Source organism: Pimephales promelas, chromosome 21, assembly GCF_988280905.1.
Source record: "Pimephales promelas chromosome 21, fPimPro1.hap1.1, whole genome shotgun sequence".
NCBI lineage: Eukaryota > Metazoa > Chordata > Actinopteri > Cypriniformes > Leuciscidae > Pimephales > Pimephales promelas.
Window position 1 is genome coordinate 17,167,096 of NC_142789.1, and position 17,101 is coordinate 17,184,196.

Below are 17,101 nucleotides of genomic sequence, written 5' to 3' on the forward strand. Positions count from 1 at the left end.
TGATCTAAAATAATCCCCTCATCTGCATAGACGCACGCTTCTTTTACACCTTCCCAACATGCCGAAGACACCACATTATGATTTGTTAACACCATCTGCAGTTTTGGAGCCTCAACCCCTTCACACTTCAGTTCTCTTCAAACTTTACTCAAAGACAGAAAACTTTCAGAAACGTCTCCCTGAGAAGAGCCACTAATCTTTAATCCTGCTGGATCTGTATTCATTCTCTGCTGTGAGATACATCAACAGAATGGTCTTTTACACCTACAGGCATCACCATATGGAAGCCCAAGTTGCTTTTCTCATGTAGCATTTCTCATGCAACCTACCAGTGCCAAATTGCCAGTGGAATCGCTGAGGGCACCAAAGAGAAGCTTCCCATAATAACTAGTTCACCCATCCCGCAAAGCCCAGAAACATAAGGCATCCCGAGGAAGTCAAACCCACAGGGTACTTTCCTACTAGAGCTTTTAATTTAGACATGAGTCCATTTGACATCAGAGTGTGCTTCATTTGGTTGGTATGGAAGAGGTGAACTAGGGTGAACTAAACCTGAAGCCATGTGAAAAGATGGTCTGAGGTACGATTCATGTGAATTGCCCTGTGATTTGCTGTTGGGATAGGAGCAACTTTTAGAAGTGAGCTGCACACTAAATTCTGGCCAATGGGCTCTATGCACGGCGGTATTTCCGGTGAAGGTGTAAGGATGCTCGATAACTTCCGCCGATCGTAGAGTCCAATGTAATACCGAGAATTTATATTGAATTTTATACTCCATGGTTATACTAAAGAAACGTTAGTCACAAAAACAGATAAAACAGACACCCCTCGTTGTGTTTATGCTTCTTTTGAAAATTATATTAAATAAACATATCTATATATAAAATTACATCTAAACGTGTGTACGTTTTGTTTCAAAGACGGGAGGACAGTAAATTTTAAAGACTCTGCCATAATCCTGTTTTCAGTAAGTTATTAATACAAATATACAAAAGATATTTAAATCTAAATTGCTTTTCTTTTGAAATTGATTCATCAACGAATGTAAACTGTATCTCGGTTTCCATAAAATATTAAGCTATAGAATGATTTCTGAGGGATAATGTGACAATTGACATAAATTTTAACAGTAAAAGTTTTTACTTTTGATCAAACAAACACAGATTTGGTGAGCATACATAAAAAAAAAAACTTCTTTCTAAAACATAAAAAAATACAGACCCCAAATTTTTAACGGTGGTGTATTTTGCATCCTTATAATATGCGTCTTAATTTGCATTTATGTTAGCTGTTTGTCTATCAACTAGAGCATTGCATTCTTTGGATCATGTGCATACCTCCATGGTAGAATCACTCCTGGGAGCAGCTTTGGACAGTTGCAGCTAGTACTCAATTGATGATGCAAACAAAAAAGAAGAATGTGACCCGTGGGAACAGATTGAGGTGTTTGCAATCGAGTTTGAGTTCAGACAAAGCAATCAAACCAAGTTTGAGAGCGGCCTAAGATTTAAGCTTATGATCCTGAATCACTGTCTGATTAACCAATACAAAATTATATTTTCAATGAGCCAGTCAGTTTCAGGTTGAGATGGAACAAATCTCGACTGGTCACCCAGCTACACATAAATGATTAATCAGTTTGTGACACTTGTATTGTAGTGGCGCTGACATTTTTTTAATTGTGCAGTTTGCATCTTCGCTTAGCCTCATTAACACCGGTATTGTCAGCCATGCATTCTTTCACTGGCAAGTCCTCCCAGAACCAGTGAGGATAAATCAGAGAGACTGCCTGGAGTGCTTGTTAGTGATACACTTCTTTAATCAGATAAAGCAACTTTGCCCAATTTACCGGCTGCTTAAGCACTGGATAAAGTGAAGAGTGAGGGCTGGAGGCCCGTGGGCAGAGCGAGACCAGCTTACTGTATCTGTAAACAAGGCCGTGTTGACTCACACTCTGACAGATAGGCCTCAGTGGGTGAGCTAGAACAGGGAAGGAAACAGGAAAACCAGTATGATTGCTTTGTACTGGCCTAACACTCTCTTTTCATTGTTGAAATGAGTCTTGATGGTCAGCTGGAACACTAAAAAAACTAGTTGCCTGTGGCAGCAAGCAACTTTTGAAACAATGCTTGCTGAAAAGTCACCCCTGCAACACATGGGTGTCAGGGTGTGTGTTTTTTCTTTTTTTTTTTTGACCGCTTGATGTTGACATCGCAAGAAGTTCTCATCACAAGAAGTCATCTAACTGATGTTTTTGACCATACGTCAACATCCGATGTTTTAGGGTACCCTTTAACGTCTAATCCTAACCCTACCCCAGACCTAAACCTGCCTGCATCATCTAACTGACACTAAAGTTAAAGCATCAGTTAGATGACGCCCTCGTCATTAAAAGGTACCCTTAAATGTCTTATGTTGACGTATGGTCAAAAGCGTCAGTTAGATGACGTCTTGGGATGAGACTGTGTTGGACATCGAGTGCATTTATAAGCTCCCGAAAAAGGCTGGTAATTTTCAAAAATCAGCTCATTATAAAACCCTGACAATTACTTACGTCAACGCCTTGGTTAATGCGACACGTTTTTTAGTAACACACATATCCAGGTAAAGCGTCTGTTCTACTAATTCTAAATTATTCATTATTTTGTTCCTATTTGCATGGTTTGTGTCCATTGAGTTTGAAAAAGGTTTGATTAGCAAAACATTCACTGGCTTATATATATATATATATTCAACCCGGTCTCATCCCAAGACGTCATATAACTGACGTTTTGGGACGTCTTTTGACCATACGTCAATATTCGCCTTTTTAGGGCCCCCTTAAACGTCGGTAGATGAGGTTATGGGATCCTAACTCTACCCCATACCTAAACCTAACCCTAAACCTAACCCGTCACCTAACTGACGTTAAAGGTAAAGCGTCAGTTGTATGACGGCCCGGGATCGCCATCTACCGACGTTTAAGGGGGCCCTAAAAAGGCGGATATTGACGTATGGTCAAAATACGTTCCAAAACGTCAGTTATATGACTTTTTGGGATGAGACTGTGTTAATATATTTATATATGGATGTGTGTATGTGTATCATTTCTGTTATTGGTTTTAGGTCATGATTTTATTTATTTTATTCGGTAATTAAATTCTACTAAGGTGAGAACAGTGGTTGCAGTGAGAACCAATTATTGTATTAAATTAAACAAATACTTGACTTGAAACATGAACATAAACTTCAACTAAATAAACTCACCAATAGCAGTTACAGGGAACACAACTAGACCAAAGAAGGGCTATTGAGGTCTATTTATACACAAAGGCTAATGATTAACAAGAAACCATGAGCATCAAGACAATGACAAAACAGATCTGATGAACGCATGAATAGAGCAACCAATCAGAATATGACACAATAGAGAGGGGAAGCACATGACATAATCACATGAGAAGCAAGGGAAATATACATAAATGTACAAAATAAAAGACTTGAAACCATGAACACAAAACAAAATCACAACCAATCGTGATTATATATAGTCTTTATCTATCAATTACATTTTTTTTCTCAAAGGCAATTTTTCAATTATTTAATATATATATATATATATATATATATATATATATATATATATATATATATATATATATATATATGGGCTACTTATTTAATGATATATAAAACATTTTTGGGTGTATTTTTTGGTATATATTACCAATACCGTGATAAATGATTCTGGTCCTAACACTTACCACACCACATATTGTCTCACATAATAACACTCATTATTAAAAAAAAAATTGCATAACTATAAAAATTAAGAATGTGGCCTTTGAAGCTAAAGGTTTTGTGGGTCCTGCAGCTTTCAAAGTTGATTGGCCCTGGTGCTGTTCTCTATCACTCAAACACTGTCCTGTTCACAGAGTCTGACAGTTGCTGCAGGCCTATTACATGGACACATCCAGTGTAAAGTATCCAGCAAATATGACTTGTGATGGAGCCAAATGGCCATTCTCTGTGAGGTTAATCAATTTTCTGTACATTTTCCAAGACTTAACCGATTGATTTTTTCCCCTACCAACAAGCAGTTCTATGAAGTCCAAATGGGAGGCCACTCCACATGACTATTTGCAGGTTGTACTGATTCTTAGTCTATTGATCGGTCTGCCTACAGCGAATATCCAAAGACTGCACCAACAACTGCTGCTTATTCAGCATTCTCTAAAAGACAAGTGGAGGAGAAGCTGAAGTATAGTGAAGAAAAAAAGGCAAAAAAAAAAACTGAAATTAAATTTAAATCAAATTGCCGTTCAGTAACGATTAGTATTTACATAACCTTTTTTTTTCTTCAAATAATGACTTTTTAGATGTGTGTGTGTGTGTGTGTGTGTGAGAGAGAGAGAGAGAGAGAGTGAGAGAGAGAGTGAGAGTTTTGAGTGTATGTGGACTTGTTTGTGTGTTTATTTGTGGAGAAATGATTTAAATTGCACTCCAATTAAATGCCTAATTATGTACTTGAGAGCAGTTCTCTAAAAGAAAAAAAGAACGTTGAGAAGTGTCTTGCAGATTAATGACAATACTTTATTGGGCTAGAGACATTAAATGGTGTAAGAAGATTTTCCAAATGAACAGTTATTGGCTGATGATCATCAAGCAAATATGCATGTTTTTTGCAGTTTAAAAAAAAGTGAATTGTCTATTTATGTAAAAATTAAAATGGCAAGATTAATTTTGTTTTTACTACATCACAATATATTTCTCTGCGGTCCACATATAATGTTAGATTATATGTGATTATTTTCAGTTCTGATTTTGTTTTATAACCACTTTCCACCCTCTCGCTCTGGGGCCGTATTCACAAAGAATTTTATCTTACCACTAGGAGTACTCCTAAATCGCACTAAAGCATTTTAGCTAGGAGTTTTCTCTTAAAAGTTATTAACAACGCCTTTCAGACCTACTCTTAGAAAGGAAAAATGACATCTCTTAAACTAAGGCGAGTCTTCGTTGCTATGGATGACATCAATGCTCATGCACAAGCTTCCTCGCAATGATCATGGTGATTGGTTGTTGACAGGACCATCATGCAGAACATAACACAGACGCAACAAATCATGGAATTATGACATCTGTCTGTGTCCTACACAAAATAATAATAGTAATGTCATCGCAATGCATATTTAATGACATGTTTGTGCAGGCTCCAGAGAAAGTCGTGAATTCAGTTAAATTAAATCAAGGTAACCTAATACCCCAATGAAAACTGCCACTTGCCTATAATGAAAAACGACACTTGCATTAACACTTGCTTGGTTAATTGACATCCTGTTAGCTTAAGACAACCCAAAGATAAACAAGAAGAATGTTGGTGACCAAAAGGTTTCTGGTTCTCATAGGACCCCATATAGACTATTGGAAAGTCTATTGGGATCATTAATTGTTTGGTTACCAACATTCTTCAAAACATATTCTTTTGGGTTCAGAAAAAAAAACTATTTTAAAATTAGGATTTGCATGTAACATGTCTTATAACACATCAGAAAGAGACAATTTTGCAATTTAGTTTCAATAAACAATGTTCATGATATTTAAAATATCTTTACTCAAAATTCTCATCAGCTGAAGTAAAGAAATGGTGGATAGAATCCCGAATCTTTTGGAGCCGTGTGGATTAGGGGTTATGCTAGCCACTCATTTGCCTCTTAAATTTTGATTCCAGGTGTCATGATTTACAAAAAGATCCTTGAATCATCTCCATTTATATACAACATGTTTTGCATTAAAACATGCAGTATAGCATATTATTTGCATTGTGTATGTACAGATTCAAAACTGCATAAAAGCCATGCTGATATGTGTTATCTCTCTGATCCACCCATTTAAAAGGATGAGTGAAATAATAATAATCAGTCCATCTGGTTTTCAGGCACTGTTTACAACAATCAACACAGTGTCTCCTAAATGTGATTACTGTGGATGCATTTATTCCGTGTCAAATACATTAGTCTGTGTACTGTTGTGGTTTTATGCCTCTTCGGATGTGACCTGAGTCTTCACACATAGTCATTTTTCTGAAATGTCGCAATTCAAGTGTGACAGATTTTGGCACTTATATTTGTCAGCTTCATAAACAAAAGTATTATTAATTTTGCATTGATGTAGAATCATATAGTATCGTATCTGTCTGGACTTAAAGGGATAGTTCACTTTGAAATTAATTTTTGACATGTTTTAGCTTACCTCAAGGGCACATGTAGGTGTCTTTGTTTCCACAGTATTTTCAATTTTGACATTTTTCAGTCAAACCGTTGTTGTCTATCAGTCATACACTGGAGGCTAAGGGGGTCCACCAAAAAGCATGCACAGAGAAGTCAAAATTAAACATGATTTAATGACTCGTAAGTGTAAGTACACATTGATGGCCTAAGGCACGAAACGAGCGGTTTGTGTGTGAAAACGAACAGTATTTAAATCGTTTTATATATATATATATATTTATAAATCGTTCATCTTGGATGCCCTTGAGGTAAACTAAAACATATCAAAAATTCATTTCAAAGTAAACTATCCCTTTAAGAGTTCACTGCATTATTCTGCATTCAGGGCGCAATTTCAAAATCCACTCTTTCAAAACCCACCTTTTTTTCTTTCTTGAACATCTTTAGTATACTCTAGATGAATAATCCATGAACTGTACTTATCACATGTTATTTTTCATTTATAGTGTGATAAACTACAAGCACAGTGCAAAATGAGATAAATGTGAAATAGGAAATCTGGAGCACAAATAAAATATTTGAGGGAGGTAGGTGGATGAAAGGAAAAAATAGAGCCGAACCACAAAAAAAAAAAAAAAAAAAAAAAAAAAAAATGTGTTTCATGTCAACAGCTAGATCTTGGCTGTACTGGAATCTGAACACAGCCCAAGTGCTCACATTCTCTCAGGCAATAAGCAATTTGCAACTTTTGCAATATTTCCATGTGCACCAAAGCAATTAAAACAAGAATGTGTGACCATTTTTGTGTATGCCTTGCACATTAGGCAAGTTCAATAGACCCGAGGCTCTTTGCTGCCTGGCCAATATTCTGTCTTATTTGATATTAAATTAGAGAATGTCAGAAATAATCAATGTTACCATGTAAAATAATCCTGTTGCTATTGATCGCCACTCTCCAGAAAGGCCAACTATGAACACGGTTATGAAATAATGAGGAATTGATCATGCGGCCAATGTAGCTGCTAGCAGCATGTTATATTCAACTTTAATTCACACATGCACATTCACATCTAAACTGAGATCATATAATAATAGTCGAGGATTGTGATGTTTCCGGTCATAATTCTTCAGATGCAACAGCCAACATTCAGATCGCTAGCATTGGAAGATTACCTCACCTCCTATTAGATGCCTGTCACTTCAGTTGTATTTGTATAAAGTGACACTTTGCAGTTTGTGAGGGACACCTAGCTAAAATCAATGGTCGGGAACGGCTCAGTTTCAGTCGGTAGACGGTAAAGATACCTCTCCCTGTTCTGGAAACTCTGCAACGGCTCAGTTTTCATGCTGCTGCTAACATAGACATCCAAAAAAACAAGTGCCATGGCTGTGTAACATGTCTGGCTGATACTAATTCCAATAACTTAAAAGTAAAGGTCTGTCTAAAGCCAAAAAGACATTTTTATCAGTTTGATTGACAGGCTGATAATACCCTTTTCCCAGGGTAACCACATTGGTTTCCTTGGTAACGTTTATTGCATTGAAACAGATAAAACCTGGCATGAACTTGAGCAGTGATGTCACAGTTATGCCTTTGTCTACCCGTTTCTCCTAAGACGACGCGGTAAAGTTTGCCTTTGAATCCTCGCCAGTTTTTGACACAATTACAGTGTGCACTGAACAAATGCCAAAAGTGCAAGTTATGTCTAAGCATCTCTCTTTTATATAGGACGTGGGAGTGGATTCAAATGGAATAGGGAGAATAAGGCGAGACAGGCAGCGTGTTAAACACAGAGGGCCAGACCCATGAATGACATTTGAAATCTCTTTGTGTATGCTGGCCTTCATTCTCTTCAATAGTGTGCTATTCAGTTGAGAGTGTGTTCTGGAGTGTGGATGTTATAGACAGAGACCAGGTAAAAGCTGATTTCAGAGGAAAGAGACTACCAGGATCTTTGCCAGCTGTCTTTTGCCATGGCACAGTATCCACCTTAGTACCTAGAGACTAAATACCTGGAAAAAAAGCTCTTCTTTAACATCTCCATGGCATGTATGTGATTTGAAATTTGTTATCTTTGCTAAGTGCATACAGTAGTTCTACTGTAATCTTGTTTTCAGCAAATAATCGGAACTAGGACTCCTACTTGAAGTTCTGCAGTTGGTGCAACCTGTACTGTACTTGATTTTTTTTTTTTTTTTTTTTTTTAAAAAGACTTTAGAAACGGTCAAACAGACTTATGTCAAAGTTGGTATCTCGGCAGGGTGGCGTGACTGGTCAAATACTACCTTGCAAAGATTTAAAAAAAAAAAAAAAAGAGAGAGATGAAGTGTGGTTTTGACACCCTTACGAGAATATCGCAGATCTTACATTATTATCATGTCTTCAGAGATGAAAAAGAAATATATTTTAATATACAGCACAAAAACAGCTACAGAACAGAAGAGAAACAAAAGATCTTGGAAATAATAAAACATATCAGCATATAGTAGAAAATATATGAATTAAGAAAATCAATAACAATAAGAATAATAATGATACATAAGGAATATCACGATTAATGATGATTGAATAGCAATAAATGAATATAATCCATAAAGAGATTAAAAAGTTCCTAAAAAAGAAATTAAAAAAATTGAATACAAATAATTCCACATACACCATGTCTATTGTCAGCACAGTGTGCAGGAACAGACTGAAGAAGCAGATGTCGTTAGCACACAATATTTAATAACAATCCACAAGATAATAATATAAAATACATATCTGATGTCCCCAGAGTGTGTATGTGAAGTTTTAGCTTAAAATACCCAACAGATATTATTATATAGCATATTAAATTTGTTTTGTGTCTGGCCTTTTAAATGCAAATGAGCTGCAGCTCCCGACACAGTGGGCGGAGCTTCAAGAGTGTGTTCAAGAGTGCAACTCCGATTACGTAAACACACGCTAAAATCTCAGAAACTGTTCTGCCTTTTATGTTTAAACCGGAGTCAGACAAAGATGGAGAGACAAAGAAGAAGTGACAACATGTTGAATGCAACAGGACATCTCTGAATGGTTAGTTGCTGATGTGGCGTTAACTATCTTCAATTAGCATATTCTGTCAGGATAATCTTTAAATCGCTTGTATAGGAACTGTTGTGAGATGCACACACAGAGTGACTTTCTATTGCATGTGAAAAGATGGATGCGCTGATTTCACGCAGCTGCCATTTTCAAATCGAAAGCAAGGCTCTGGTGGGAAGAATCCCGGAAGTACAGATAGACAACAATGTCTTGGACTAACTTACCAACCCGAAGCTGCTGCTGCGATTTAAACTATTAGATGTTAATATCCAATATGTATATAGTTCGTTCCTGCTTCTTTTTTAATGTTTTGAATATATATTTAAAAATGTAGTTATAAATTTATAAATGTCATGGTATATAGTCTAAACTATGAAAGAAAAGTATGTACATTTTTAGAATAACAAATTTCTACATTAAAAACAACAATACGCCATCGCATTCGCGACTCTCCTATGATTTAAAGCGACACTTCCGGTTTTCTTCCCACTGGAGCCATTTCAAAATGACTGCTGCGTGAAATCAGCACATAGTTTGAGCTGACTCACAATTTATTTTTTTTTTTTCTGACTCACAAATGTGCTTAACTACAACAGCTCTTCCTCTTCTCAACATGGACTGTGTTCCCAAGGGTGTGGTTTAAATTTCAATTTTAGGGTTAGTGATGTCACTAACCCGTGATGAAGCTTGTGTAGTCCCTACCATCCGTTTGTTGTAGTCCTAAAAAACAATTTCTTTAAAAGCAAATCTTCCTTTGCTTTGAACTTTAAGCGTTGTAACTTTGCAGATGTTGTTTATGCTCAAACAGCAACATTAGACACTAACTAAAGTTAGAAAAGTGAAATCATAATCAACCACCCTTTTAACTGGTGTTCAAATTTGCGCAAAACAGATAATGTTTTATGAAGTTATAATGAAAAGTGTATGTCTGCATGTATATCTCAATCCAGTGTCAGAATAAGAGTCCTTTTTTACAAAATAAGAGTCTCTAGTATAGTCACAGAGCCTCACTCTTACAGTATCAGTGTCAAAATTGTGAAAGTGTAAATGGACAGTTAAAATGTTTAGTGGCTATTAACTTTGTAAAACTGCTTTCCACAGTGGCTGGTGAGCAAAAAAGAGTTGATATCAATCCCTGCCAAGTATATATTTATATGTATGTGGCATCCAAAATATATCAGGATAAAAAGGTCAATTAGCTTGCATAATGAGGAAATCCATACTCACTCCTTGTCTGAACAAACTGATCAATTATGGAAAAGTCAAGTGGTAATCCCTATTTAGCCTATGCTGGCCGTCTATTTTCCCCTGAGCTTTTCATTACCTTCTGTTGCTCCTCATGGCATGCTCCTAAGGAAGTCTCTTTGTTTCTTCTTTACCCGTCTTTCTTCTCTCTTGTAAGCCCAACTCAGTCAGCCCAATGGAGGTTTTTCCAGCCCGATCTCATGAAAGTGCGTTTCTATAACACAAATTTAATTTGTAGTGCCAAAATAATTTTGTGTGTAGCTATTTGATACGCAGTTTTCGTGTGTAATATGCATACACTCCACACCCCTAATCCTACCCAATAGATTTACATTGCATAGCATATGCACGCAAAAAACAAAACAAAACATTTTTGCTGTATAAATAGCATGAGAAATTAAATTTGTGGTATAGATACGCACTTTCATGAGATCGTGTTGGGTTTTCCAAAGTAATTTGGAAAATTGTGACAGTAAATTGTGGCAAAGTAATTTGATTAAATGAAATATTTTTTTTTTCATGTATTAACTTGTTATTTCATTTGATTTTACCCGCTCAGATTTGGAAGCTATGTCGCTCAGAGGTCCTCTTTTCTTCCGCGGGTCTCATGATCGCAATCTCATCAGTTTTGATCATCAAACAGAGGTAATTGCTACTGTATATACCTGAGATCAGTCACATATATGTTTAAACTTGCGGGAACATACGAATCCAGTTAATCTACTTGGGAAAACAATTTTAGAGTCAGTTGTAATAAAATCAAATGTTTACAATTTATTAAGTCAGGTACTGTAAATGTATCATGCCAATTTCACAATCCGTTCAAAGATAATAGATACAAAACATCAAATGCTCTGGAATAAAGAGAGACGATGCAAACCTCCTTGACATTATGAAATATACATGATGAGAACTGTTTTGCTTACGCTTCACATCACAGGCTAGTCTGGGTTACAGAATCTCCGTGACCCTTCTTCAGCATCTCCCCAGACCAAGGCAGAAACCTCTTTTCAAATGTAAACAGAGTTCACAGTGGGAATTTGCATTAATTACCGTCCCAGACTTACTGCGGAAAGAAGTTGATTTACATGGAGGCACACCCTCAGCAGTTAACAAGATATCTTCAAAGTCTCCACACCTTATTTTCTTTTTGGTTTACTTCTGTGGGAATGAGACCTTTGTACCAGTTGCACTGAGAAATTTCAAATGATATGTATAATACTGTATGATATTTGTTCATATTAAACCATATAGGTTTTTGGGTGAATTCAGGTAGGGATGTGCGAAGGGAATGGTGTGTAAATTGTGATCAACTCAAGTGTGATCGTGTCTCGAATGGGGATGGTAATATAGCAAGATAGTTCAAATGGTAGTTTCCTTTAATTGTTTCCTCAGGGAGTAGCCCTTTTTCCCAGTTCTTCCTGTTTCGTCTTACACTGGCCTGTCTTTTTTTTCCTATTCATCATTTTTACAAGCACACAAACAATTAGATAAATTGGATAATTATTTAAATGTGGCAATAACCTTCCCATAACCATATCAGGCCAATTTTATTTAGGAATGGTATATCTGTATTCAGTATTCGTGTTAACACTAATATACTGTATATATTATTGCTGTCAGATCGATTAATTGCATCTAACATACAAGTTTGTGTTTATATAATATATTTGTGTGTGGTTAATCGGTTTGACAGCACTGATTATTGACATAACGTATTGATCAGAATATGGAGCTTAATTTGAATAAAATGTGCAATGTGAAAATGGTCATTCATCCATCTTTCTCTTAATCCCTCCATATCCTCTTGGCATTTGTCGCCTTGTTTTCCTGTGTCTCCTCCTCTGCCCACCTCCCTCGCTCCCTGCCTCCCTCTTCCTCCTCTTCTAAGCCGCTTCTTGGATCCATTACAGTGTTCCCTCCCATGAAAAATCTGAGCCTGTCAGCAGAACATCATAATCAAATTGTTTCAAAGGTCATTTAACATCGGAGCACAGAACACCAACTAAGCCAAAGTCTTCAAAGGATCTGGCTCAAAAGCAATGTACGTGTCAGAGATGAATTGAGGAACGATACATTTACCGAGAAAATGAACTATCTCAGGCCTGTTTGTGACTTGGAGTGTCAGTCCATCTACAACGTCTGTTCTGTTACATTCAGCCCCTCCATATGTTTCTAGATAGATATGGCATCATGTTTCATGAATATTAGTAGCTGAGAGGTGATATTTGTTTGGGACAGCAGGATCCAGACAGCAGATGTGTATATCTTCATTTCTAAGAGCATATTTTGGCAGTTGACATTTGTTGTGCTCTTATGAATTGTTTATGCTTAGAAAGCACAAAACTGTAAAATTGCTGGCACAACTCGTTTGAATTGATTATTTGGAGCAAAGCTTCACAGATGTCTCTGTGAGGAATTGTGCTTTTTTAATAATTAGTAAAATTGTTTGGTACGTAATTTAAACCATCAACGCTTATTACGTTTCTGAAGTAAATCAGAATTAGATAATTTGAAACTAAATTAGCTGGCAGCCCCAATGAATCATCCTGTTCCAATAAACGTAATGGACATGCTAAGCTTTGATTAATTGTTCAATTAACTTTTCCTTATGTTACAACTTATTAGCTTTCTATGGATGAATATTCCTGCCACACACTTTATCTGGTACAGCATCCTAGTTTCTGAAATAAACCAAAACAAAAGCAAGGATTCTCATTTGTAAATTAGTCATCCACTCAGACAATTAAAAGCGTACCACCAGTCTTGCATATTCATGTGTTTTGCTATATTTAGATTTTTTGCATTGTTCTAAAGCGGGGAAGATTTTTTATTTTGCTCTTCAATTTGACTGTGCAAGCATTCAGTAATAAATATTTTTCCAATGGTTGAGTTCATCGGATTTCCGATGGGTAAATAAACTTCTGACCTATATTCTTTTTAATGGGCAGTCTTTAGTTTTGAAAGATCAGTTAAAGAACTTGACAGTACACCACAATATCATTTAAAATTATAAAATAATAATTAAAATAATATATATATTTTTTTAATTTCACAAAATAATTTATCGGTAACACTTTATTTTGATAGTCCACTTTAGACATTCAACTAACTATAAGTAACTTTGCCGCTACATGTCAACTAACTATCATTAGAGGATTAGTGGACTGTCTGCTTAATATCAGCTAACACTTTATTTTTTTGTCCCCCAACAGATATTCAACTGACTGTAAGTAACTTAGCAACTAAGTCAACTTGTTCTCCTAACCTGAACCCTAACACCTAACCCTAACCTAACAGTCTACTGACAGTCTACTACAGCCTCTAATGACACTTAGTTGACATGTAGTTGAAAAGTTACTTATAGTTAGTAGAATGTCTAAAGTGACTATCGAAATAAAGTGTAACCTAATTTATCTAATGAAATTCACAGAGAATGAAATATCTGTATCTAACTCGTTAAATAATGTGATATGCTATTTAATAATGCTTTAAGTGTGTAAAATAAATGTAAATTATATTAAAAGCTGCTGTCGTCATCTCTGTTTGAAAATGAAATCTGCAATTGCTGTCATTCGTGGAATTATCAACTTTACGTGAGTTGTACTTCGACACGGCACAGTGTGGATGAACACAATGTTTGAGGGGAGTGTGTGGCTGTCTGCCGCCATGCCGGTGTGGATACTGTCAATTAGAATCACAGATTATTCTGTTTGGAAGTATGACCAACATAAGAATTTTCACAGGAAAATGTCATCTGAACTAGTAAGAAACATCCACTTTTGTTCTGCTTCCGACACTGCAGTAAATCTCGCTGATTAAATCTAAAAATCGCTTATAAGTTATCATATCATGCAAAACCATGCAAATTATACTTTGTTCTCAAATTGTTAATGTTATAACAATATCCTTGTTTGCGTATGGGTCCGGTTGCATTTTACAGCGGGTGATTGTCATTTGAACTTTCCTGGATCCGCCATCAAATTGATAAGTTAATTATATCAAGTGCTGTGAGAAAAGGCTATAAATCTCCACCTCCAACATCCTCACACACAATATAGCCTACTAGCCGATGCTCCTTCTTTATGTTTACAGATGTGACGTAATGACGCAAAGACATGCTCCAATCTCCCGCAGAAATCCACCAGTAAAACTGGAATTAAAAACATTATTACAAGCTTACCACTTTGAATTGAGCTAAGGCAAGTAGATAGTTTTGAACACTGGCTGTTTTTGTATTTTCTTAAAAAATGTATTTTGAATCATTTACATTATTTTTGTGAGAAGAGAGTATCCCTACAACTTCTAAAAGTTACATAGTAACATTACATAAAAAGTAGTTTAATTACAACACTGCTTAGTCTTCCCTGTATTAATTAAATATAAACTGTTTTACTGTTATTCAAAAATTATTCAGCCAAGGAGGAAGTGAATTTCTCTTTGTCTTTTGTTGTTTTGTTAACACAGTTTTTCTCAGTTGCTTTGGTGCATTTCTCATATCCCAACTAAAATTCCCAAAAGTACTTTTCAACCTCCACATCATCACTTGTGCAAATCATAAAAGTAATTTCTTATTCTTTTGAACAAATTGCAAATGAGAGAGAGAGAGAGAGAGTCTTGTCTTTTTCATTGTATCGTACTGACAGTGTACTGCAATTTGTTGACAGGGCAACAGTAACAGTGTCATTGTGAATCCTGTCCAGTCTCTTGGCATCAATATCACACTTAGAGTAATGTGTAAATTTATACTGTTGAAATTTAGACATATCATACAGAGGACGTGCAGTCTTGGGCATTTTCAATAATTTTCATCAAAATCTTTGCCATAGTTTACATGAAAATACTGACTGAGTACATTGTTATATTGACAACATGACTAAGCATTTTGACTATCTTGTTTGTGAACAATGGCACAAGGACTTGTCATTCTGATTGCACTGGTATGTTCTTTGACAATACTTAATTTTGAGAGATGAACTAAGGATTTTTGAGCAAGTTACTGTCTTTTGCTTGTAATCCATTTTGTGGTGCTGTTTCTGCTAATTGTTTTTAGAAATGCATCTACTGGTTTGAAAATCTTAATGATGAGTCAAGAACTACACCAAAGACTGAGAAACGACTGAGAAAAACTGTAAGACAGAACCAGGTTTAATAGGCTGCTGTCACATTAAGAGCTGACACAATGTATTGTTTCACGGCACTTTCTCAACTGTTTAGTCCGCTTAACGCATAACAGACTCAGTTTACATGAATACTCACCAAGACAGGCATTTTGAAATATTTTTGTGTGTATTTGGCGATGTGAGCTGAGAAAGAGAACTGAAATCGGGATAACATGCTCTCAGAGAGGCGGCTTTCTGTGCTCATGAGTACTTTGCTAATTGCATTTAAAAACATTAAGCATGTCACAAGTATGTATTCTATCTATCTGTCTGGCTGTCTGTATTATGTTCTCATAATTGAAAACAAACTGAGGTGTAGCACTTAAAAAAATAAAAAAAAACATAAAAAAACAGCTTATACTGTTTTGAGTATGCTCAACTTATGGAAAAAATATATATCAACTGAACAATTGAAGATGTTGATGTTTTTACTTTGAATCAACTGCATTTACATTACATAATGGTTGTATAGTACTGTCTTACCTGTACTTACGGGTTACTTAGGCCTACACCAAAACAAAAATAGTGACCCTAATGGGATCTTGAAACTTAACACAATTTAAACAACAAAATATTATCAAAAACATTCATCCATAAATTCTTCTTCAAAAATGTGGCTTTTGGTGCGTTCTATTATTTCTCCGTCTCGGAGATCCGAATCGGAAAACAGACGTTGCCTAGCAACACGCCCCCTTTCCTCGGATTTCTCCTCTCGGACGTCGGACAACCGTGAGGACAATGAGCAAGAATTCCGTTTCGGTATTCAAGATGGCTGCGCCCTGTGTGACTTGTAAATATGAATTGTTTTCATTGTTTTTGAACCGCTTTGGTATTTTAAATGACGATTATAATCACTCGTATTACTGCATCCCCTGTAAGTATGGGAATCGGTTGTTGTGAGTGCAATTACTAACGTCGATAGCGTTGCTAACATAAGATTAACATGAAAAACATGAAATAAAGTGAACATTTTCAATTTCAAATGGCTGCGTTTTGATAAGGCGTAGTCATAATATTATAACATTTTTTATTTTTTTTTATGTAAGTGCCTGGTACTCGGCCAGTGCTACCAGTATAACAGCTTCCCGGGTAGCGTCCATTTTTTTCTCCGACTCGGACACGCAAAACATTATTCGCTTGAAGTGTGGACGTGACGTCATATCCGAGGTCCGTTCATTGGCTATAATAGAACTCACCATTAGTGTGTACATGGTTTAGTTATTATATTTCTCTTTGTGAGTAATACACTTTGTAACAGACAGCAGTAATTCATCATAAATTACCAATAACAAGAAAATATTAGAGATAAATTAAAGTGCACAAGCAAGAAATCTTTCTTGACTTGGCTCAGTTTTGTCATGCTAAAGAATGACCTTTCTCTCTGACCTCTCCATGTCCCCAACCAAATGCAATCAGAG

At 36.0% G+C, this 17,101-nt stretch overlaps 1 long non-coding RNA gene across 4 annotated transcripts in view; it reads left to right on the forward strand.

Annotated features, from left to right (window-relative positions):
* The first annotated feature begins 9,110 nt into the window (after positions 1-9,110).
* Positions 9,111-17,101, forward strand: part of LOC120480326 (uncharacterized) — a 98,049-nt gene continuing 90,058 nt past the window's right edge. For all 4 annotated transcript variants that reach the window (XR_005623080.2, XR_016148666.1, XR_016148665.1 and 1 more), the window contains exons 1-2: positions 9,111-9,267; positions 11,081-11,166. This is a non-coding gene — a long non-coding RNA (uncharacterized LOC120480326). The remainder of the gene's footprint in view (positions 9,268-11,080; positions 11,167-17,101) is intronic.